Source organism: Oncorhynchus clarkii, chromosome 5 (genome assembly GCF_045791955.1).
Source record: "Oncorhynchus clarkii lewisi isolate Uvic-CL-2024 chromosome 5, UVic_Ocla_1.0, whole genome shotgun sequence".
NCBI lineage: Eukaryota > Metazoa > Chordata > Actinopteri > Salmoniformes > Salmonidae > Oncorhynchus > Oncorhynchus clarkii.
In genome coordinates, this window is record NC_092151.1 from 26,817,063 (window position 1) to 26,841,547 (window position 24,485).

The 24,485-nt window shown below is 44.9% G+C and overlaps 1 protein-coding gene across 1 annotated transcript in view; it reads left to right on the top strand.

Annotated features, from left to right (window-relative positions):
- The window catches only part of LOC139408598 (RIMS-binding protein 2-like), an 83,139-nt gene that overhangs the window by 28,755 nt on the left and 29,899 nt on the right, over positions 1–24,485 (top strand). Inside the window, exon 2 of the mRNA XM_071152668.1 lies at positions 24,303–24,392. The gene's annotated coding sequence lies outside the window, so the exon portion shown is untranslated. The remainder of the gene's footprint in view (positions 1–24,302; positions 24,393–24,485) is intronic.

The following is a 24,485-nucleotide window of genomic DNA, read 5'->3' on the forward strand; positions in this document are numbered from 1 at the left end:
CTTGTTTCTCATGGTCTGAGAGTCCTTTATGTGCTTTTTGGCAAACTCCAAGTGGGCTGTCATGTGCTTTTTTACTGAGGAGTGGCTTCCGTCTGGCCATTGCACCATAAATGACTGATTGGTGGAGTGCTGCAGAGACGGTTGTCCTTCTTGAAGGTTCTCCCATCTACACAGAGGAACTCTGGAGCTATGTCAGTGACCATCAGGTTCTTGGTCACCTTCCTGACCAAGGCCCTTCTCCCCTGCATGCTCAGTTTGGCCAGGCGGCCAGCTATAGGAAGAATCGTTCTAAACTTCTTCTTTTTAAGAATGATGGAGGCCACTGTGTTATTGGGGAACTTCAATGCTGCAGACATTTGTTGATACCCTTCCCCAGATCTGTGCCTCGACACAATCCTGTCTCGGAGCTCTACGGAAAATTCCTTCTGTCTCATGGATTGGTTTTTGCTCTGACATGCACTGTCAACTGTGGGACCTTTCCAAATCATGTCCAATCAATTGAATTTACCACAGGTGGACTCTGATCAAGTTGTAGAAACAAGGATGATCAATGGAAACAGGATGTAACTGCTCTCTGTTTTCAAGTCTCATAGCAAAGGTTCTGAATACTTTAGAACGCAACAACGCAACAACGCAACAACGCAACAAATGCATTGATCATCTCAGCAAGGTTTTACCCGTGGTCATGGTGCTGGGGGTAAGTGCAACTAAATGTAGCTGAGATATAGAGTAGTTGAAATAAACATCTACATTTTGAAAGTATTTTTTTCAATATTTTATTAATGAAAGCATAAGATGTTGATGAACAAATACTGTGCAGTATATGCTTTATCCAACATTTTGCGGTTGCATGAGGTTTGGAGTTAGACATTTAAAACTTAAGGGTATTTAACATCGAATAGATTGCAAGTTGGCGGCATTTTTCACACCTAACCGAGCTATTAGGCTGTCCTGTTAGATTTGTTTTATTCAATTCAGTGTGGTATGAGAACTGTAGCCCCTATCTGCAAAAGAAGGGTTTATTTTACACAACGTTTTCACAAACATCAATCATCTTGTACTTCCGGCGCCGACAGAGATGGCCGCCTCGCTTCGCGTTCCTAGGAAACTATGCAGTTTTTTGTTTTTTTACGTGTTATTTCTTACATTAGTACCCCAGGTCATCTTAGGTTTCATTACATACAGTCGAGAAGAACTACTGAATATAAGATCAGCATCAACTCACCATCAGTACGACCAAGAATACGCTTTTCGCGACGCGGATCCTGTGTTCTGCCTTACAAACAGGACAACGGAGTGGATCCTATGCAGCGACCCAAAAAAACGACTCCGAAAGAGAGGGAAACGAGGCGGTCTTCTGGTCAGACTCCGGAGACGGGCACAGCGCGCACCACTCCCTAGCATTCTTCTTGCCAATGTCCAGTCTCTTGACAACAAGGTTGATGAAATCCGAGCAAGGGTAGCATTCCAGAGGGACATCAGAGACTGTAACGTTCTTTGCTTCACGGAAACGTGGCTTACTGGAGAGATCCGAAGCGGTGCAGCCAACAGGTTTCTCCACGCATCGCGCAGACAGGAAAAAACATCTTTCTGGTAAAAAGAGGGGCGGGGGCGTATGCCTTATGACTAACGTGACATGGTGCGATGAAAGAAACATACAGGAACTCAAATCCTTCTGTTCACCTGATTTAGAATTCCTCACAATCAAATGTAGACCGCATTATCTACCAAGAGAATTCTCTTCGATTATAATCACAGCCGTATATATCCCCCCCCAAGCAGACACATCGATGGCTCTGAACGAACTTTATTTAACTCTCTGCAAACTGGAAACAATTTATCCGGAGGCTGCATTCATTGTAGCTGGGGATTTTAACAAGGCTAATCTGAAAACAAGACTCCCCAAATTTTATCAGCATTGCGATTGCGCAACCAGGGGAGGAAAGACCTTGGACCATTGTTACTCTAACTTCCGCGACGCATATAAGGCCCTGCCCCGCCCCCCTTTCGGAAAAGCTGACCACGACTCCATTTTGTTGATCCCTGCCTACAGACAGAAACTAAAACAAGAGGCTCCCACGCTGAGGTCTGTCCAACGCTGGTCCGACCAAGCTGACTCCACACTCCAAGACTGCTTCCATCACGTGGACTGGGAGATGTTTCGTATTGCGTCAGATAACAACATTGACGAATACGCTGATTCGGTGTGCGAGTTCATTAGAACGTGCGTTGAAGATGTCGTTCCCATAGCAACGATTAAAACATTCCCTAACCAGAAACCGTGGATTGATGGCAGCATTCGTGTGAAACTGAAAGCGCGAACCACTGCTTTTAATCAGGGCAAGGTGTCTGGTAACATGACCGAATACAAACAGTGCAGCTATTCCCTCCGCAAGGCTATCAAACAAGCTAAGCGCCAGTACAGAGACAAAGTAGAATCTCAATTCAACGGCTCAGACACAAGAGGCATGTGGCAGGGTCTACAGTCAATCACGGACTACAGGAAGAAACCCAGCCCAGTCACGGACCAGGATGTCTTGCTCCCAGGCAGACTAAATAACTTTTTTGCCCGCTTTGAGGACAATACAGTGCCACTGACACGGCCTGCAACGAAAACATGCGGTCTCTCCTTCACTGCAGCCGAGGTGAGTAAGACATTTAAACGTGTTAACCCTCGCAAGGCTGCAGGCCCAGATGGCATCCCCAGCCGCGCCCTCAGAGCATGCGCAGACCAGCTGGCCGGTGTGTTTACGGACATATTCAATCAATCCCTATACCAGTCTGCTGTTCCCACATGCTTCAAGAGGGCCACCATTGTTCCTGTTCCCAAGAAAGCTAAGGTAACTGAGCTAAATGACTACCGCCCCGTAGCACTCACATCCGTCATCATGAAGTGCTTTGAGAGACTAGTCAAGGACCATATCACCTCCACCCTACCTGACACCCTAGACCCACTCCAATTTGCTTACCGCCCAAATAGGTCCACAGACGATGCAATCTCAACCACACTGCACACTGCCCTAACCCATCTGGACAAGAGGAATACCTATGTGAGAATGCTGTTCATCGACTACAGCTCGGCATTCAACACCATAGTACCCTCCAAGCTCGTCATCAAGCTCGAGACCCTGGGTCTCGACCCCGCCCTGTGCAACTGGGTACTGGACTTCCTGACGGGCCGCCCCCAGGTGGTGAGGGTAGGCAACAACATCTCCTCCCCGCTGATCCTCAACACTGGGGCCCCACAAGGTTGCGTTCTGAGCCCTCTCCTGTACTCCCTGTTCACCCACGACTGCGTGGCCACGCACGCCTCCAACTCAATCATCAAGTTTGCGGACGACACAACAGTGGTAGGCTTGATTACCAACAACGATGAGACGGCCTACAGGGAGGAGGTGAGGGCCCTCGGAGTGTGGTGTCAGGAAAACAACCTCACACTCAACGTCAACAAAACTAAGGAGATGATTGTGGACTTCAGGAAACAGCAGAGGGAACACCCCCCTATCCACATCGAGGGAACAGTAGTGGAGAGGGTAGCAAGTTTTAAGTTCCTCGGCATACACATCACAGACAAACTGAATTGGTCCACTCACACAGACAGCATCGTGAAGAAGGCGCAGCAGCGCCTCTTCAACCTCAGGAGGCTGAAGAAATTCGGCTTGTCACCAAAAGCACTCACAAACTTCTACAGATGCACAATCGAGAGCATCCTGGCGGGCTGTATCACCGCCTGGTATGGCAACTGCACCGCCCTCAACCGTAAGGCTCTCCAGAGGGTAGTGAGGTCTGCACAACGCATCACCGGGGGCAAACTACCTGCCCTCCAGGACACCTACACCACCCGATGTCACAGGAAGGCCATAAAGATCATCAAGGACATCAACCACCCGAGCCACTGCCTGTTCACCCCGCTATCATCCAGAAGGCGAGGTCAGTACAGGTGCATCAAAGCTGGGACCGAGAGACTGAAAAACAGCTTCTATCTCAAGGCCATCAGACTGTTAAACAGCCACCACTAACACTGAGTGGCTGCTGCCAACACACTGACACTGACTCAACTCCAGCCACTTTAATAATGGGAATTGATGGGAAATGATGTAAATATATCACTAGCCACTTTAAACAATGCTACCTTATATAAATGTTACTTACCCTACATTATTCATCTCATACGCATACGTATATACTGTACTCTATATCATCGACGGTATCCTTATGTAATACATGTATCACTAGCCACTTTATACTATACTATGCCACTTTGTTTACATACTCATCTCATTTGTACATACTGTACCCGATACCATCTACTGTATCTTGCCTATGCTGCTCTGTACCATCACTCATTCATATATCCTTATGTACATATTCTTTATCCCCTTACACTGTGTACAAGACAGTAGTTTTGGAATTGTTAGTTAGATTACTTGTTATTACTGCATTGTCGGAACTAGAAGCACAAGCATTTCGCTACACTCGCATTAACATCTGCTAACCATGTGTATGTGACAAATAAAATTTGATTTGATTTGATTTGATTTGATTTACAAGGTAAGCTTCGATGTGGTCTGTGTTTGAGCTGTAGCTACACTGGGGGTATGAAATTCATCTTTACGTTGAAACAAATCTAGCCTATTGCCAAAGTTATCTGATGATGTATGACTTAATGGCAACATTGAATGTCCACCGACTATATCTTTGTGCATCAAGAATATGATGTTGCCTGCTTACACGCAGTAGGCATTCATTACACAGGGGATTGGCTATTATAGTCTTGTAGCCAATGAGATAATCTTTCCAGGGATATGCAGTTGACCTGGGTGGGACAAAGCAAGGCCTAGAACCTTATATGTGTAATGCGAACTATTGCTACCTGGCTCAGAGACTTGGAAACGTCCCATGACCACACCTCACAGCACTTACTAAAACATCTTCCCATGTCTAGTTGTTAGGTCTATCAATCCCATTTTCTTTTTTTCTGATATTGTTCACATGTTGTGGAATCCATCTGATGTGTTTCCAGCTCTAGTCATCAATAATTAACTTATTGTAACGGTTGTTGTCTTCCTCTTCTGAGGAGGAGTAGGAAATATCGAACCAATATGCAGCGTGGTAAGTGTTCGTCATATTTATTACACTGAACACAGGAAACAAACAAACAAGCGAATAAAGAAAAAGCGAAACAGTCCCGAATGGTGAAAAACACTGAAACGGAAAATAACTACCCACCTCTCATAGTGGGAACACAGGCTACCTAAGTATGGTTCTCAATCAGAGACAACGATTGACAGCTGCCTCTGATTGGGAACCATACCAGGCCAAAAGCAGAAATACAAAACATAGAACAAAAACATAGAATGCCCACCCCAACCCACGCCCTGACCAACCTAAAACAGAGACATAAAAAGGGAACTAAGGTCAGGAAGTGACAGTACCCCCCCGAAGGTTGTGTCCAGGGTCCGGGTGGGCATCTGTCCGCGGTGGCGCCTTTGGAGCGGCAACCCTCGCCGCCGACCTAGGACTGGGGACCCTTGCAGCGGGCCCCGAATAGACGGGAGACTCCGGCAGCGCCGGCGTGAAGGGCGACTCCGGCAGCGCCGGAGTGAAGGGCGACTCTGGGAGCGCCGGAGTAAAGGGCGACTCTGGCAGCTCCTGACTGACGGGCGGCTCTGGTAGCTCCTGACTGATGGGAGGCTATGGCAGCTCCTGACTGACGGGCGGCTCTGGCAGCTCCTGACTGACGGGCGGCTCTGGCAGTGCTGGACAGGAGGGAGACTCTGGAAGCGCTGGACAGGAGGGAGACTCTGGAAGCGCTGGACAGGAGGGAGCACCTGGAGGGAGGAGACGGAGAGACAGCCTGGTGCGTGGGGCTGCGACAGGAGGCTTGTGCGTGGAGGAGGCACCGAATGGACCGGACAGTGGAGACGCACTGGAGGTCTCGAGCACCGAGCCTGGACAACCTGTCCTGGCTGGATACTCCCTGTAGCCCGGAAGTGCGGCGAGGTGGAACAGACCGCACTGGGCTGTGCTGGCGAACCAGGGACAGCGTGCGTAGGGCTGGTGCCATATAACCCGGGCCGAGGAGACGCACTGGAGACCAGATGCGCTGAGCCGGCTTCATTGCTCCTGGCTCGATGCCCACTCTAGCCTGGCCGATACAAGGAGCTGCGATGTAGCGCACCGGGCTATGCCTGCGCACTGGGGATACCGTGCGCCTCACGGCATAACATGGTGCCTGCCTGGTCCACCTCTCGCCACAAAAGCACGGGGAGTGGGCTCAGGTCTCCTACCTGACTTAGCCACACTCCCTGTGTGCCTCCCCCTAAGACATTTTTGGGGCTGCCTCTCGTCCCTGTTGCGCTGCCGTGCTAACTCCTCATAACATAGGGTCCCTTACCGTCCAAAATCTCCTCCCATGTCCAGGAGTCCAGAACCCTCTGTTCCTGGTTACCACGCTGCTTGGTCCGGTTGTGGTGGGTAGTTCTGTAACGAATCTCTTCATCGTCTGAGGAGGAGTAGGAAATATCAGACCAATATATAGCGTGGTAAGTGTCCATGTTAATTTATTAGACTGAACACACAAAACAAAATAACAAAGTGAATGGAAGAAACGAAACAGTTCTGTCAGGTGAATACACAAGACAGGAAACAACTACCCACCTCTCATAGTGGGAACACAGGCTACCTAAGTATGGTTCTCAATCAGAGACAACGATTGACAGCTGCCAAGTCATATACCAAGTCTGAATCATGCAATTACACATGAATAGCAGTTACTTTTGGGTATGTTTGTTTAGACAGAAATCTACATTTTGCCATCATATTTATGAGGTTAATGGAGGTATGAGAGTCTATTTTCCTCCTAATAGTGAGGGATAATAGTATGTTGTCTTTAAAACAATTAGGCTAAATAAATGTATATTATTTTGTTGGGTAACCAATCGGCTCTCAGAACTCGTTAAGAGGCGGCTTCTAAATGAAAATACTGGCAGATCAATAAAATGTCCTTGTAGATCTAATTAAGTCTAGAGGATTTGAGAATTCTAAATTAATATCTAAGGGGCTTTTATAGAATTATAATGCATGGTTAATAATACATTAATATATTTGCAGGGGTTGATGCATTTTTCATAAGGGCAAATCTGGTCTGTGATACTGAGATAGAAATGTCAAAACTTAGAGTATTTATATTTACATTGTGGTCATTTAATATATCTTTTTTTTTAGGAATAATAGCCTACTGTCTGTAGTCATAAAAACATTTAGGCTAAATAAATTGATATTATTTTGTTGTGTAACTTTGTCTTGGAACTTATTAAAAGGCGGTTTCTATCAATATAATCATCATTCAGAAGGTTAAACACATAGGTTTTAGACCTGCAGTAAATTTAACCCTTGTGTTGTCTTACGGGTCAAAAATGACCTGCCACTATGTTTAACAGCAGAGAAAACCCAATAAATGATATTCTTTCGACTTGAAATTTGGACTTTTCCCAGAGTGACCCCAACATTAGAAAAAGTGAAATGCTTTTGTTCATATTTCCATGAAAGCTGTACACCACCAGGGTACAAAGATTGACTTAGGGTAATTTTTGACCCTGCAGTTATACAATTATTTACACACCACAAAAAAACACAAAGACACACACACACACACACACAAACACACTGAGAAATGTAGATTATGTGTGCTACTGATTGTACTCAGACAAAACAAAAAAATAATTGTGCACGTGCAGCATCTCCCCTCCACGACCCCACACATGACTCAACTTCACAGACAAAATAAACAGCATTTCAGACAAAATAAACATTTCTTGAAAGCATTGTTTACTAATGCGGAATGCAGTCAGAAGCTATAAAGGTGCTGCAGATGACAGTCCCCCCAGTTCTCTCCTTGCTGAAGCTATGAGTGCACGTTTCAGTGCCCAACAGGTCGTAGAACAGATTTTTTCAGATGTCCATGAGGAACAACAGTGATTTAGAAGAGGAAGAGGTATCTGAAGAAGAAGATGGGAAAGAAATGGCCAAATCTGAAAGAGATACATTTTTGTCAAAGAACAGTAAAATAATATACAGTGCCTTGCAAAAGTATTCATCTACCTTCGCATTTTTCCAATTTTGTTGCATTACCACCTGTCACGACTTCTACCGAAGGTAACTCCTCTCCCTGTTTGGGCGGCGCTCGGTGGTCGGCGTTTCCTGGTTTACTAGCCACCACCGATCCCTTTTTCCTTTCCTTTTCTGTTTGTTTTGTATGTGATTCCTTTTCACGCCTGGTTTCATTTGCGTTAATTTCTGTGTGTATAAGGGTAACCTGTTGCCTGCCTTAGTTTGTGCGGGATTAGACTTTTGTGTATTGTACTCGATTGTATTTACAGTTTGTTGTTTTCACGGTTACGCATGTGTATATGAATGGCGGAACTGTGTTTGTTCCTCCACGAGTTCTCAGTATCGAGAGAATAGTTTGTATTTTCGACTCTGCCATTTTTGTGTTGGTGGACTGACTGATTAAACACGCTTCTCCGACATGCCTGCTCTCCTGCACCTGACTCCTACACCTCTCACCTAGACGCACGTTATCACAGAATCCCGCACCACCATCTATGGAGTCAGCAGGAGTGGACGCACTCCCCAGTGTCCATGGAGGAGCGCGTTCAACACCACACGGCAGTGTTACACCGGCTGAGGACCGCAATGGATCAGGTGATGGCGACGATGGAAAGATGGGAGAGAGATGGCCTTCCCACACCTCCATCAGTCAGCCACACCCCTACCAGTACCAACCCCCTCTCCTTCATTGCCTGGGCACAGTGGGATTCGACTCGTACTCCGGACGGCGGCCGGGTGCCAGGGGTTCTTACTCCAGATGGACTTATACCTGGCAACCATTCATCTGGCTCCTTCGGGAGGTGAGAGCGTGAACGCCCTCGTCTCCTGCCTCTCAGGTAAAGCCCTGGATTGGGCCAACGCGGTATGGAACGATCCTGACTCGGCGAGGTCCACTACCCAGAGTTCACCCGCCGCTTTCGGGCCGTGTTCGATCACCCACCTGAGGGCCGAGCGGCGGGTGAACGACTGTTCCATCTGAGGCAGGAGAAGAGGAGTGCTCAGGACTTTGCTCTAGAGTTCCGGACTTTGGCTGCTGGCGCGGGATGGAAAAACATGGCCCTGATCGATCACTATAGGTACAGTTTGCACGAGGACGTCCATAGGGAGCTGGCCTGTAGAAACACCAGCCTCTCCTTGGACCAGCTGATCAACATGTCCATTCGGTTGGACAACTTTCTGGTGACCCGCGGACATCCAGAATGGGTTCTGTCAGTTCCATCCCCCAGCTCCTCTACTCCAACACCCATGGAGCTAGGAGGTGCTGCAGCGAGGGCGACCGGAGGAGGGTGCCTTTCCTGTGCCAGCTGTGGTCGCAGAGGGCACACTGAGCACTGCTAGGACACCTCAGGTGAGTCGGTACCAGGCTCACCCAGAGCCCCCTGTTGGTCACATGTATGTATTGATTGTTTTTCCTGAATTTGTCCCTCTTTCCCGGCATAAGGCGCTAGTAGATTCAGGCGCGGCGGGGAATTGTAATGACTGCGTTTTAGTGCATAGGTTAGGGATCCCCCATGTTCAGTTTGACAAACCCTGACTATAGGGGTCTAAATTCCATCACGGCGGGGTATAGTTACCCGCTACCTCTCATTGCCACGGCGATTGAGTCATTTCACGGAGCACGCTTTTTCACAAAACTGGATCTCAGGAGTGCATATAACTTGGTGCGTATCCGGAAGGAGATGAGTGGAAGACAGCGTTTAGTACCACATCCGGCCATTATGAGTACCTCGTCATGCCGTACGGGTTGAAGAATGCTCCAGCAGTCTTCCAATCTTATTTTTTTTTTTACATTTTTTTTTTGAATTTTACCCCTTTTTCTCCCCAATTTCGTAGTATCCAATTGTTGTAGTAGCTACTATCTTGTCTCATCGCTACAACTCCCGTACGGGCTCAGGAGAGACGAAGGTTGAAAGTCATGCGTCCTCCGATACACAACCAACCAAGCCGCTGCTTCTTTAACACAGCGCACATCCAACCCGGAAGCCAGCCGCACCAATGCGCCGGAGGAAACACCGTGCACCTGGCCACCTTGGCTAGCGTACACTGCGCCCAGCCCGCCACAGGAGTCGCTGGTGCGCGATGAGACAAGGACACCCCTACCGACCAAGCCCTCCCTAACCCGGGCGACGCTAGGCCAATTGTGCGTCGCCCCACGGACCTCCCGGTCGCGGCCGGTTACGACAGAGCCTGGGCGCGAACCCAGGACTCTGATGGCACAGCTGGCGCTGCAGTACAGCGCCCTTAACCACTGCGCCACCCGGGAGGCCCCGTCTTCCAATCTTTTGTTGACGAGATTCTTGTTCTTCAACCAGGCCGTCTCCTTCCTTGGGTATTGCATTTCCACATCGGGGTTGGTGATGGAGTGTGACCACATTGCAGCTGTGCGTAATTGGCTGACTCCAACCAGGGTAAAGGAGGTGCAGCGGTTCTTAGGGTTTGCCAATTACTACCAGAGGTTTATCTGGGGTTTTGGGCAGGTGGCTGCTCCCATTACGTCACTGTTGAAGTGGGGGCCGTTGCGTCTGGGGTGGTCGGCTGAGGCGGACAGGGCTTTTGGTCGCCTGAAGGCTCTTTTCACCTCGGCTCCCGTGCTGGCGCATCCGAACCCCTGTAGTGGAAATTTCCTTTATTTACCAAATCATGAGAGCAAACCACACACAAGTCAGAGTTATCATAAAGTCCATCTTTAATTATATGAGCTCCATCACAACCCTGTGCCTCTCAGATCAATTCAGTGTCTATCAATGCATTCTCTGAGAGTCCTTACAAAACAGTTCTTAGTATCATTTATAGCCAAGACACATCCATCTCAACTCATATGACGAATAACAGATCTTAGTAACATTACAAAGGAAGACTTTACTTGAGAGAGGAGTATTCCATAGCCAGACAGCATTAGCTATAAATTATCGTTCAGTTTGCTCTCCTAAAATGAGGTTCTACTTCTCATTCTTGGTACAACATAGTACCAAGACATTAGGATATATATCAATTGTCATTTTAGACACATTCTGGACAAGCTCACGGACACAGTGACTGGCACACAGACATTGTGGAGCCAAGAGATAATTGGTTCCCCCTCAATCATCCCTTCACATTGTTTAAAAGATATGTTTACATATGAAGACAAGCTTGACCTCTCCCCTTTCTGTGGCCCAAGTAACTGAAACCTGACAGAGAACAGATAACTGCAACCGGCCAACAGTATTATCCAAAAATAGACATTCTAATGACATATCTCACATAAGCATGCAATAAAATAAATAAAACATTTTATTTATAAATGTTACCTAAATAATTCTGATTCCGCCACGACACCCCTCTTTGGCATTCATAGTAGAGGTGGACACGTCCGAGGCTGGGATTGGAGCTATGCTCTCACAGCGCTCGGGTACGCCACCGAGCGAAACTATGACGTGCTGGATCGGGAGCTGCTGGCTGTCGTCAGGGCCCTGAAGGTGTGGAGACATTGGCTTGAGGGGGCTCAACACCATTTTCTCATCTGGGCTGACCACCGTAATCTAGAGTACATTCGGGCAGCGAGGAGACTGAACCCTCGTCAGGCAAGGTGGGCCATGTTTTTCACCCAATTTAGGTTCACCATCTCCTATAGACCAGCCTCCCAGAACACTAAGACAGACGCACTGTCCCGACTATCTGATACGGCGGAGCGGGCCATCGATCCTGCGCCCATCCTCCTTGTCTGGTGGCACCTGTGAGGTGGGAGGTGGACGCAGACATCGAGCGAGCATCGCGTGACATTGAGCGAGCATCGCGTGTTGAGCCTACTCCACCACAGTGTCCAGCTGGACGGGTGTACATTCCACTCGAGGTTAGAGACAGGCTGATTTGGTGGGCACACGTCCCCCTCCTCTGGTCACCCGGGGATTGGTAGGACGGTGCGATGTCTTAGTGGGAAGTACTGGTGGTCCACTTTACCCAAGGACGTGAGGGTTTATGTGGCCACCTGCTCGGTGTGCGCTCAGTGCAAGGCTCCTAGGCACCTGCCCATAGGGAAGTTACAACCCCTTCCCATTCCACAGCGGCCTTGGTCACACCTGTCGGTTGACTTCCTGACCGATCTGCCACCGTCACAGGGCAACACCACGATCCTGGTCGTTGTGGATCGGTTTTCTAAGTCCTGTCGTCTCCTCCCTTTGCCCGGTCTCCCTACAGCCCTACAGACTGCGGAGGCCCTGTTTACTCACGTCTTCTGGCACTACGGGGTGCCTGAGGACATTGTTTCTGATCGGGGTTCCCAGTTCACGTCCAGGGTGTGGAAGGCGTTCATGGAATGTTTGGGGGTCTCGGTCAGAGTAATGGGCAGGTGGAGAGAGTGAACCAGGATGTGGGTAAGTTTCTGCGGTTGTATTGCGTGGTTAAAAAACAAGTTTTAAAACGATTCCAACCTTAGTGTATGTAAACATTCCCGACTTCAACTGTATATACATACATACTGCATATATACACATATCTACATACATACATACATACATACATACATACATACATACCATATACAGACTCATAAATACAGAAAAAAAAGAAACAGAAGTCACTTGAACCCAATCTGACAAAGGGAAGATTCATATGATAGACAAGCATATACACAATATATATACACACACCATTATCCATATAGAAGCTAAATATTTGTACTATTTAATTTAATTTTTATTTTATTCCAGGCTTCATGTAAATATTTCTCAAACGGAAATACATAATGGACAAAAAACAAAAAAACAGTTGTCTCTGGGATGCAGTGTGGAATGGTGATTTTCTGTGCCACGATGCCACTGAAAGTCTTTCACACTTTCTCAAGAATGCTATGGTTTGATAACCGTGAGTGAAGACCTGCAAGATATGTGAGAGACAAACTGGCGGCCATAAGAGAGGTCTGGGGAAATGGGTGGAGCGTCTGCCATACCTCTACAACGCTGGAACTGAAGTAACAGTGGATGAGCAACTGGTTCATTTCAGAGGTACATTTTTATTTTCATGTAAGTGATTTTGACTGTTAATTTTATTATGTATTGCTGTAATATCATTGATTTATGTGATTGTTTTCTATGACACTGATGCTAATTACTGATAGTAATCTCTTTGTCAAAAGGTCGCTATCCTTTCCGGCAGTATATGCTCAGCAAGCCAGCAAAGTATGGCATCAAGATATGGGTGGCCTGTGACGCACAATCCAGCTACGCTTAGAAGATGCAAGTCTACACAGGGAAGCCGACCAGTGGAGGTCCGGAGAAGAACCAGGGATGCGATTTTTGCTTGATGTGACAGATAGACTGAGGGGGCACAATGTCACATGTGACAATTTCTTCACCTCTTATGAACTCAGCCAGCAGCTCCTGAAGAGGAAGATCACAATGGTTGGCACAGTTAGAAAGAACACGCCTGAGCTCCCCCTTGCACTCCTCGCACCAAGGGGGAGAGAGGCCTTCTCATCAAAGTTTGCCTTCACCCCTACCACCACTCTAGTTTCTTACCTCCCAAAGAGGAACAAGGATGTGGTCCTCCTGAGCACACTGCATAAAATGGCTGAGACCAGTGATAGTGAGGACAGGAAACCAGCCATCATCCTGGACTACAACCACAACAAAGGAGGCATGGACAACCTGGACAAGGTGATTGGAACTTACAGCTACAGGAAGATTTGTGCCCGCTTGCCCCTGGTCATCTTCCATAACATCATTGATGTGTCCTCATACAATGCCTTCATGATATGGAACAAGATCAACACTACCTGGATGCCTGATAAGCGGAACAAGAGGAGGGTCTTCCCTGGGCAGCTGGGAAAGGCACTTGTAACCCCACACATTCAAAGAAGGGAGCGCCTCCCCCACACAGCAGCCTCTGCAGCGCTTATGAAAGCTGTACAGGGGGGCTGAATCTTGTCCTGATCCACCTGAGGCTGCAGCTGGGGCAGGCAAGAGGAGGTGATGCCAATTCTGCCCCCCAAAGAAGGACTGTAAATCAAATACTATGTGCTTCACATATGAGAAATACATCTTCAAAGTCATGCACACACTTGCATATTGTCCTACATGTGCTAATTAGAGTTGATTGATTTATGTTATTCACATTTTTTTTAATATCAGTTATCTTATGTTATTCTTATTTATTGTTGTTGTTTATAGACCTTGTGGGTTGGGGCAATGGTTAAAAAAAAATGGGAGAAGACTAGTATTTTGTAGTTGAATTCCTTGTTGTACAGTATGTAAGAATATATCACTATGTTGCCAAAAATGTTCAAGACTGATATAGTTTCCCTTCAATAAAATGCATTTAAAACTACTTTCTGCATATTTCTGCTACTTTCTTAGGCTATACAAGTGCTATCTCTTGCTAAAAAAAGTATGTTTACACTGATGTAGTACCTTCAGCAATAATAATAATAATAATAGTAAAGAAAACAATAATGACAGGTGTGTTGTAATAAAAACGAGTGGTGTCCACTGATTAAATGCAGTCTTTCTGCATTGTGAAGAGGGAAAACCCACATCTTTACAAAGTTTGATGAATGACAGGTTGTTTCTTCATGCAAAATAGATTTGGGGTTTAAAATTCAATTTAGCTGCTTGAAAATGGGTCATTTTTTACCCTTGGGGCAAGGGGAGAATTCAGAATGTTAAGATTACATAAGGGTTCAATTAGATTTACTGGTTAATTTTTCATTAGGTTACAATGATCCACGCCTTCTGGGAATGTTAAAAAGTAAAAATGTTATGGGTGGAGTTAGATATATGGCTATCAGAAGTATTAAAATAATCCAATGTCAGCCTTTAAATGTTTAAGTGCGTGTGGGCGATGGAGAGAAACAAAATGGTGGAGTTTGAGGCAATGTGGCAGAGAGCAGGCGCTGGAGATATGGGTGTGAGCAGGTTGTTTCTGGACAGGTGTGATATAGTTGTTGTTTCTATGTGTATGTTTTGTATTGTCTAAAAATATCAAATCAATTCTTACAAAAAAAATATGAAAAATTAAAAGCTTGCACACATCTTATAATTCATTATGAATAGGATTTATTAGATTTTCTTAATTTACATTATTCACTGTGACCACAATGTCACAAATAATTGAGCACAAACATTATGATCAGATTAATTTAGTCTAAACAGTCCAAACATTTCTTTATAAAACTTTCTAGTGCAGGGGTTCCGCTAGATAAACACCTCAACAACATTCTGCTGAAAAGGCAGTGCGCGAAATTCTAAAATATTTTTACAAATATGTAACTTTCACACATTAACAATTCCAATACAGCAAATGAAAGATAAACATCTTGTTAATCTACCCATTGTGTCCAATTTCAAAAATGCTTTACAGCTAAAGCACAACATATGATTAGATTAGATCATAGCCAAGTCGAAAAAACACACAGCCATTTTTCCAGCCAAGTCACAAAAAGCTGAAATATAGATCAAATGAATCACTAACCTTTGATGATCTTCATCAGATGACACTCATAGGACATTATGTTACAAAATACATGTATGTTTTGTTCGATAATGTGCATATTTATATCCAAAAATCTCAGTTTACATTGGCGCCTTACGTGCAGTAATGTTTTGACTCCAAAACATCCGTTGATTTTGCAGAAATACTCATAATAAACATTGATAAAAGATAGAAGTGTTAATCACAGAATTAAAGATAGACTTCTCCTTAATGCAACCGCTGTGTCAGATTTCAAAAAAACTTTACGGAAAAAGCATAATCTGAGAACGGCACTCAGAACCCAAAACAGCCAGAGGAACATCCGCCATTTTGGAATCAACAAAGTTTGAAATAACACCATAAATATTCACTTACCTTTGATGATCTTCATCAGAAGGCACTCCCAGGAATCCCAGGTCGACAATAAATGACTGATTTGTTCCATAAAGTTCCATAATTTATGTCCAAATAGCCACTTGTTGTTAGCATGTTCAGCCTAGTAATCATGAGGCGCGAGCATTTCGTCCAGACAAAAACTCAAAAAGTTCCATTACATTCCTTTAGAAACATGCCAAACGATGTATGGAATCAATCTTTGGGATGTTTTTAAACATAAAACATCAATAATGTTCCAACCGGAGAATTCCTATGTCTTCAGAAAAGCACTGGAACGAGAAGTAACTCTGTCGGTTGGATTTTTCTCAGGTTTTCGCCTGCCATATGAGTTTTGTTATACTCACAGACATCATTCAAACAGTTTTAGAAACTTCAGAGTGTTTTCTATCCAATACTAATACTAATATGCATATATTAGCATCTGGGGCAGAGTAGGAGGTAGTTCACTCTGGGCACGCTATTCATCCAAAAGTGAAAATGCTGCCCCCATCCTAAAAAGGTTAAAGACATTCAGAAAATGGGTACTTATTTATTTTGATCCTGTCACACCCTGATCTGTTTCACCTGCCTTTGTGCTTGTCTCCACCCTCCTCCAGGTGTCGCCCATTGTCCCCATTTTCCCCAGTGTATTTATACCTGAGTTCTCTATTTGTCTGTTGCCAGTTCGTTTTGTTTGTCAAGCCTACCTGTGGTTTTCCCCTTGCTCATGTCTTTTCTAGTTCCTGTTTTCTAGTTTTCCTGGTTTTGACCATTCTGCCTGCCTTGACCCTAAACCAGCCTGTCGTTCTGTACCTTGTCACACCACCCTGGATTATTGACATCTGCCTGCCCTAACCCCGAGACTGCCTGCCGTTCTGTACCTTATGGACTCTGATATGGATTACTGACCTCTGCCTGCCCTAGACCTGTCATTTTGCCTGCCCTCTGTTCTAGTAATACACATTTGTTACTTCGACACTCTCTGCATCTGGTTCTTCTCCTGAAACGTGATAGATCCAATTCCAAGAATGAGTGAGTCACTCAGCTTTATGCTGCAAAATCCTCGCTGGACTCGCTTTCATTCCATTTCTTCTTCACATCAGCAAAGAAGGACTCTCGATGTGCAAAACTGATAGAGACATACCCCAAGCGACTTACAGCTGTAATCGCAGCAAAAGGTGGCGCTACAAAGTATTAACTTAAGGGGGCTGAATAATTTTGCACGCCCAACGTTTCAGTTTTTGATTTGTTAAAAAAGTTTGAAATATCCAATAAATGTCGTTCCACTTCATGATTGTGTCCCACTTGTTGTTGATTCTTCACAAAAAAATACAGTTTTATATCTTTATGTTTGAAGCCTGAAATGTGGCAAAAGGTTGCTAAGTTCAAGGGGGCCGAATACTTTCGCAAGGCACTGTATATCTCTTTGGCCACGCACACCAGTGGTGGGTTTGGTGTTGAAAGAAGGATGCCTAGTCAAAGCAGTGATGTTACCCATAAAGGCTGAAGGGACAATTAAATGCTTTATTTGTCAATACTCTCTCTGCATTGTGTTGCTGTAGGTAAGGGGAAGAGCTGTCGAAGCAACCACCTGGTGAAAAGCACAGAGAGCGTGAGAGAGAGTGGGGGAGAGAGGGAGAACAGAGTTTGGGATGATTATGGAGGAAATCAGCCAGAGCTGTCAGTGTCAATTAGTCACTGGAAGTGTTGAGGGCTCTCTCTTTCCTGGTCTGTCCACCCTCGACCAGGCAGGCTGGGACTCAAATATGGATTTCAGTGTTGTATATCTCTACAGCTGAGCACCGGTCCTTACTGAAAATCTATGCTTTTCAGTTCCACTTGCAGATTTTTGTAACCATATGTGTCTTAATTTGTTAACCCTTTGTGGGGTGAGTTTTACAGAATTTTGTCAGCGTTCTATTTTTGGAATTTCACAGCAAGTTTGATGTATCCATAGAATGTTCAATAAATAACAGGATGCAATCTGTACACTTCAAAGGGTTAAATAAGCAATCCATCTCCTCACGAGGCTAGGAATAGAGGGTTGTCTTATAGCTAGCAGGACCAATGTGAATAGTTGACTCACAGGTGGAGGAGGAGATGTCACTGCTTGCCAGTGTACCCATGCCTCTCTGTCTCGTGCTCTCTCTCTCTCTCTATCTCTCTCTCTCTCTCTATATATATATATATATATATATATATATATATATATATATATATATATATACACAGTTGAAGTCGGAAGTTTACATACATCTTAGCCAAATACATTTAGACTCAGTTTTTCCTAGTAAAAATTCCCTGTCTTTCGTCAGTTAGGATCACCACTTGATTTTAAAGACTGTGAAATGCCAGAATAATAGTAAAGAGAATTAATTATTTCAGTTTTTATTTTATTAATCTCATCACATTCCCAGTGGGTCAGAAGTTTACATACACTCAATTAGTATTTGATAGCGTTGCCTTTAAATTGTTTAACCTGGGTCAAACGTTTCGGGTAGCATTCCACAAGATTCCCACAATAAGTTGGGTGAATTTTGGCCCATTCCTCCTGACAGAGCTGGTGTAACTGAGTCAGGTTCCTAGGCTTCCTTGCTTGCACACACATTTTCATTTCTGCCCATAGATTTTCAATAGGATTGAGGTCAGGGCTTTGTGATGGCCACTCCAATACCTTGACATTGCTGTCCTTAAGCCATTTTGCCACAACTTTGGAAGTATGCTTGGGGTCATTGTCCATTTGGAAGACCCATTTGCAACCAAGCTTTAACTTCCTGACTGATGTCTTGAGGTGTTGCTTCAATATATCCACATAATATTCCTACCTCATGATGCCATCTATTTTGTGAAGTGCACAACATGATGTCGCCATCCCCTGTGCTTCAAGGTTGGAATGGTGTTCTTCGGCTTGCAAGCCTCCCCCTTTTCCCTCCAAACATAACGATAGTCATTATGGCCAAGCAGTTCTATTTTTGTTTCATCAGACCAGAGGACATTTCTCCAAAAAGTACGATCTTTGTCCCCATGTGCAGTTGCAAACCGTAGTCTGGATGTTTAATGGTGGTTTTGGAGCAGTGGCTTCTTCCTTGCTGTGTGGCCTTTGTCAAGTAATTAGTGAATCCGTGTTCATAAATTCCAATTATATTTATCTGTCTGATACCCAGAGGTTGTAAAGTTCTGGTCTTAAATAAAACAGACAGAATTCCCAGCTCACAATTGATCAGATCCCAATTTATTTGCGAGAGCTCTCAAGTTTTCACAAATACATTCCTTCTTATACCATCCTAAACTACGCACATACATACACACCAACATGGATTTTCTCATGAGTCTAACCACAGTTTATAACCCTTCAGCTGACAGTTCCAGGCTCCCCCAGACACTATAACTCTGGAGGAGCTCTCCCTGTCCTCTCTTATCTCCACATACATTCCTTTCTTCCTAGGTACATGCCATGTAATCCCTTCCTAATGAACAAACATTATTTAATACTACAAGAAAGACAGGGTAGAATTCTTGCCAGTTATAGTGCAGTATACCTCATTTAGTCATTATTGATAAAAAAATCCCATAATACCTTTCAGGTTATGTCGATATAGGACTAGTTTTACTGTGGATATAGATACTTTTGTACCTGTTTCCCCAGCATCTTCACAAGGTCTTTTGCTGTTGTTCTGGGATTGATTTGCACTTTTCGCACCAAAGTACATTCATCTCTAGGAGACAGAACGTGTCTCCTTCCTGAGTGGTGTGACAGCTGTGTGTTCCCATAGTGTTTATACTTGTGTACTATTGTTTGTACAGATGAACGTGGTACCTTCAGGCATTTGGAAATTGCTCCCAAGGATGAAAATCAAATCAAATTGTATTTGTCACATACACATGGTTAGCAGATGAACCAGGATGAACCAGACTTGTTGAGGTCCACAATTATTTTCTGAGGTCTTGGCTGATTTCTTTTGATTTTTCCATGATGTCAAGCAAAGAGGCACTGAGTTTGAAGGTAGGCCTTGAAATACATCCACAGGTACACCTCCAATTGACTCAAATAATGTCAATTAGCCTATCAGAAGTTTCTAAAGCCACGACATAAACAATTGATGGAAAAATTACTTGTCATGCACAAAGTAGATGTCCTAACCGACTTGCCAAAACTATAGTTTGTTAACAAGAAATTTGTGGAGTGGTTGGAAAACGAGTTTTAATAATATTAGGGATAAGATTTCCATTGAAATTGGAGGGAGCGCAATTCAAATAAATTATGGTAACATTAAACATTCATGAACATACAGGTATCGTATATCATTTAAAATCTTAAATTCATGTTAATCTAACTGCGTTGTCCGATTTACAATAGGCTTTACGGCGAAAGCATACCATGCGATTGTTTGAGGACGGCGCCCCAAATCAACATATTTTTCAACCAGCACAGGCTTCATAAAATCAAAAATAGCGATTAAATAAATCAAATCAAATCAAATGTATTTATATAGCCCTTTGAACATCAGCTGATATCTCAAAGTGCTGTACAGAAACCCAGCCTAAAACCCCAAACAGCAAGCAATGCAGGTGTAGAAGCACGGTGGCTAGGAAAAACTCCCTAGAAAGGCCAAAACCTAGGAAGAAACCTAGAGAGGAACCAGGCTATGTGTGGTGGCCAGTCCTCTTCTGTCTGTGCCGGGTGGAGATTATAACAGAACATGGCCAAGATGTTCAAATGTTCATAAATGACCAGCATGGTCGAATAATAATAAGGCAGAACAGTTGAAACTGGAGCAGCAGCACGGTCAGGTGGACTGGGGACAGCAAGATGTCATCATGTCAGGTAGTCCTGGGGCATGGTCCTAGGGCTCAGGTCAGTTGAAACTGGAGCAGCAGCACGGCCAGGTGGACTGGGGACAGCAAGGAGTCATCATGTCAGGTAGTCCTGGGGCATGGTCCTAGGGCTCAGGGCCTCTGAGAGAGAGAAAGAAAGAGAGAAGGAGAGAATTAGAGAACGCACACTTAGATTCACACAGGACACGGAATAGGACAGGAGAAGTACTCCAGATATAACAAACTGACCCTAGCCCCCGACACATAAACTACTGCAGCATAAATACTGGAGGCTGAGACAGGAGGGGTCAGGAGACACTGTGGCCTCATCCGAGGACACCCCCGGACAGGGCCAAACAGGAAGGATATAACCACCCACTTTGCCAAAGCACAGCCCCCACACCACTAGAGGGATATCTTCAACCACCAACTTACCATCCTGAGACAAGGCTGAGTATAGCCCACAAAGACCTCCGCCACGGCACAACCCAAGGGGGGGGCGCCAACCCAGACAGGATGACCACATCAGTGAATCAACCCACTCAGGTGACGCACCCCCTCCAGGGACGGCATGAGAGAGCCCCAGTAAGCCAGTGACTCAGCCCCTGTAATAGGGTTAGAGGCAAAGAATCCCAGTGGAAAGAGGGGAACCGGCCAGGCAGAGACCGCAAAGGCCGGTTCGTTGCTCCAGAGCCTTTCCGTTCACCTTCCCACTCCTGGGCCAGACTACACTCAATCATATGACCCACTGAAGAGATGAGTCTTCAGTGAAGACTTAAAGGTTGAGACAGAGTTTGCGTCTCTGACATGGGTAGGCAGACCGTTCCATAAAAATGGAGCTCTATAGGAGAAAGCCCTGCCTCCAGCTGTTTGCTTAGAAATTCTAGGGACAATTATGAGGCCTGCGTCTTGTGACCGTAGCGTACGTGTAGGTATGTACAGCAGGACCAAATCAGAGAGATAGGTAGGAGCAAGCCCATGTAATGCTTTGTAGGTTAGCAGTAAAACCTTGAAATCAGCCCTTGCTTTGACAGGAAGCCAGTGTAGAGAGGCTAGCACTGGAGTAATATGATCAATTCTTTGGGTTCTAGTCAGGATTCTAGCAGCCGTATTTAGCACTAACTGAAGTTTATTTAGTGCTTTATCCGGGTAGCCGGAAAGTAGAGCATTGCAGTAGTCTAACCTAGAAGTGACAAAAGCATGGATTAATTTTTCTGCATCATTTTTGGACAGAAAGTTTCTGATTTTTGCAATGTTACGTAGATGGAAAAAAGCTGTCTTTGAAATGGTCTTGATATGTTCTTCAAAAGAGAGATCAGGGTCCAGAGTAACGCCAAGGTCCTTCACAGTTTTATTTGAGACGACTGTACAACCATTAAGATTAATTGTCAGATTCAACAGAAGATCTCTTTGTTTCTTGGGACCTAGAACAAGCATCTCTGTTTTGTCTGAGTTTAAAAGTAGAAAGTTTGCAGCCATCCACTTCCTTATGTCTGAAACACATGCTTCTAGCAAGGGCAATTTTGGGGCTTCACCATGTTTAATTGAAATGTACAGCTGTGTGTCATCCGCATAGCAGTGAAAGTTAACATTATGTTTTCGAATAACATCCATAAGAGGTAACATATATAGTGAAAACAATAGTGGTCCTAAAACGGAACCTTGAGGAACACCGAAATTTACAGTTGATTTGTCAGAGGACAAACCATTCACAGAGACAAATATCTCTGTGATATCTTTCCGACAGATAGGATCTAAACCAGGCCAGAACTTGTCCGTGTAGACCAATTTGGGTTTCCAATCTCTCCAAAAGAATGTGGTGATCGATGGTATCAAAAGCAGCACTAAGGTCAAGGAGCACGAGGACAGATGTAGAGCCTCGGTCCGATGCCATTAAAATGTAATTTACCACCTTCACAAGTGCCGTCTCAGTGCTATGATGGGGTCTAAAACCAGACTGAAGCATTTCGTATACATTGTTTGTCTTCAGGAAGGCAGTGAGTTGCTGAGCAAAAGCCTTTTCTAAAACTTTTGAGAGGAATGGGAGATTCGATATAGACCGATAGTTTTTTATATTTTCTGGGTCAAGGTTTGGCTTTTTCAAGAGAGGCTTTATTACTGCCACTTTTAGTGAGTTTGGTACACCCGGTGGATAGAGAGCCGTTTCACTTTCTTTTGAAAATCTTCCTCTGTTTGCAATCCTAAGGGTCCCAGCTACAACACTTTTCAAAAAACAAGCCTGAAAACTTGAATAAATACTGTTGACATCTAGTGGAAGCCATCGGAATTGCAATTTGGGAGACGGAATTACATAAGAAGAGAGAGCCTGGGACCTAAAAAAAAGAAAGAAAATGTTTGGTTTTTCTTCTGATTTTCACCTGCCATATCAATTCTGTTATAGTCTCAGACATTAGTTTAATCGTTTTAGAAACTTCAAAGTCTTTTCTGTCCAATGCTACCAATTATATGCATATCCTGGCTTCTGGTCCTGAGTAAACAGGAAACTAGACCCTATTCCAAACAAGTTTTAATGACTCCAACCTAAGTATATGTTAACTTCTGACTTCAACTGTATATATATTTCTAGCACCCCCCCCCCCCCCCCACTCTCTTCTCTAGTCTCTCCCCCCTCAATTCTGTCTGTGTGTGACAAACAGTGGTGTTGACACAGAGGCCATGTTCAGTCCTCTCAGGGCTGAGGCACAAAGTTGATCTGGCACCTGAAGTGCACTAACATCAGGATTAGCCACGTAGGAGAGGTGTCTCCACAGCCAGTGGGTGGTACAGTACAGTAGATTACAATGTAGGGAGAGAGGAAGGGATGGGGAGAATGTGTTACACAATCAGATTAGGAATGCACCCCCCATACACACCGCTCTGTGCCGGCACCTTAACATCTACACATACACTCCGGCGCACACACACGCTTACGCACTCACATTGGCAGTCTATTGTTTATTTAGTCCCTCCATATGTGCAGACAATTTGATGATAGGGAGCCTGCTGAGCCTACAAATCCTCCATCCACCCTGGGTCTAGAGCTGGCATCCACCCTTACGGCACTCTGTCTCTTCGTCTCTCTCTCACTCTCTCTCTCTCTCTCTCTGTCTTCCTCTCTCTCTCTCTCTCTCTCTCCTCTCTCTCGCTGTATCTCTGTTCAGGACTTAAGCCTGTTACATAATAGTATTAAAGCAGGAATCACTTCACACCTCCACTCTGTGAGATTTGGCATTATCCTCCCCAGATCTGGCAGAGGGAAGACCGCCTCTCAACTCCTTTGTGACAAATTACACCCCATTCCCAATGTAGTGTACTAATTTTGACCAGGGCCATAGTACTGTACAACGTGCATTGTAGCTCATTGCAGCCTATTGCTGTCCTGTACACACTATTATAATGCACCGATATCACCATTCAATGTACTGTCACATTGAGACTAATTATCTATTCCCCCCCTCTTTCTGTCTATCTATCTATCTGTCTCTCTCTCTCTCTCTCTCTCTGTGTCTTTCTCCTGCATCTATTCTGCCCCCTTCCTCTCTTTCCCTCAACAGAAGACTCAGCCTTTGGATGCGTTGCAGGAGAAAAATCGCCTGATCCTTGAGTTGTCCACCAACAGCCTGAAGGCATCCAAATATGACCAGGTAGGTAAAAGGTAGTGTACTACTGTATAGAGAATAGGGTACCATTTGGGACCTAGCCTCAACCTCATCATATAGCTCAGCCCAGTACTGTGC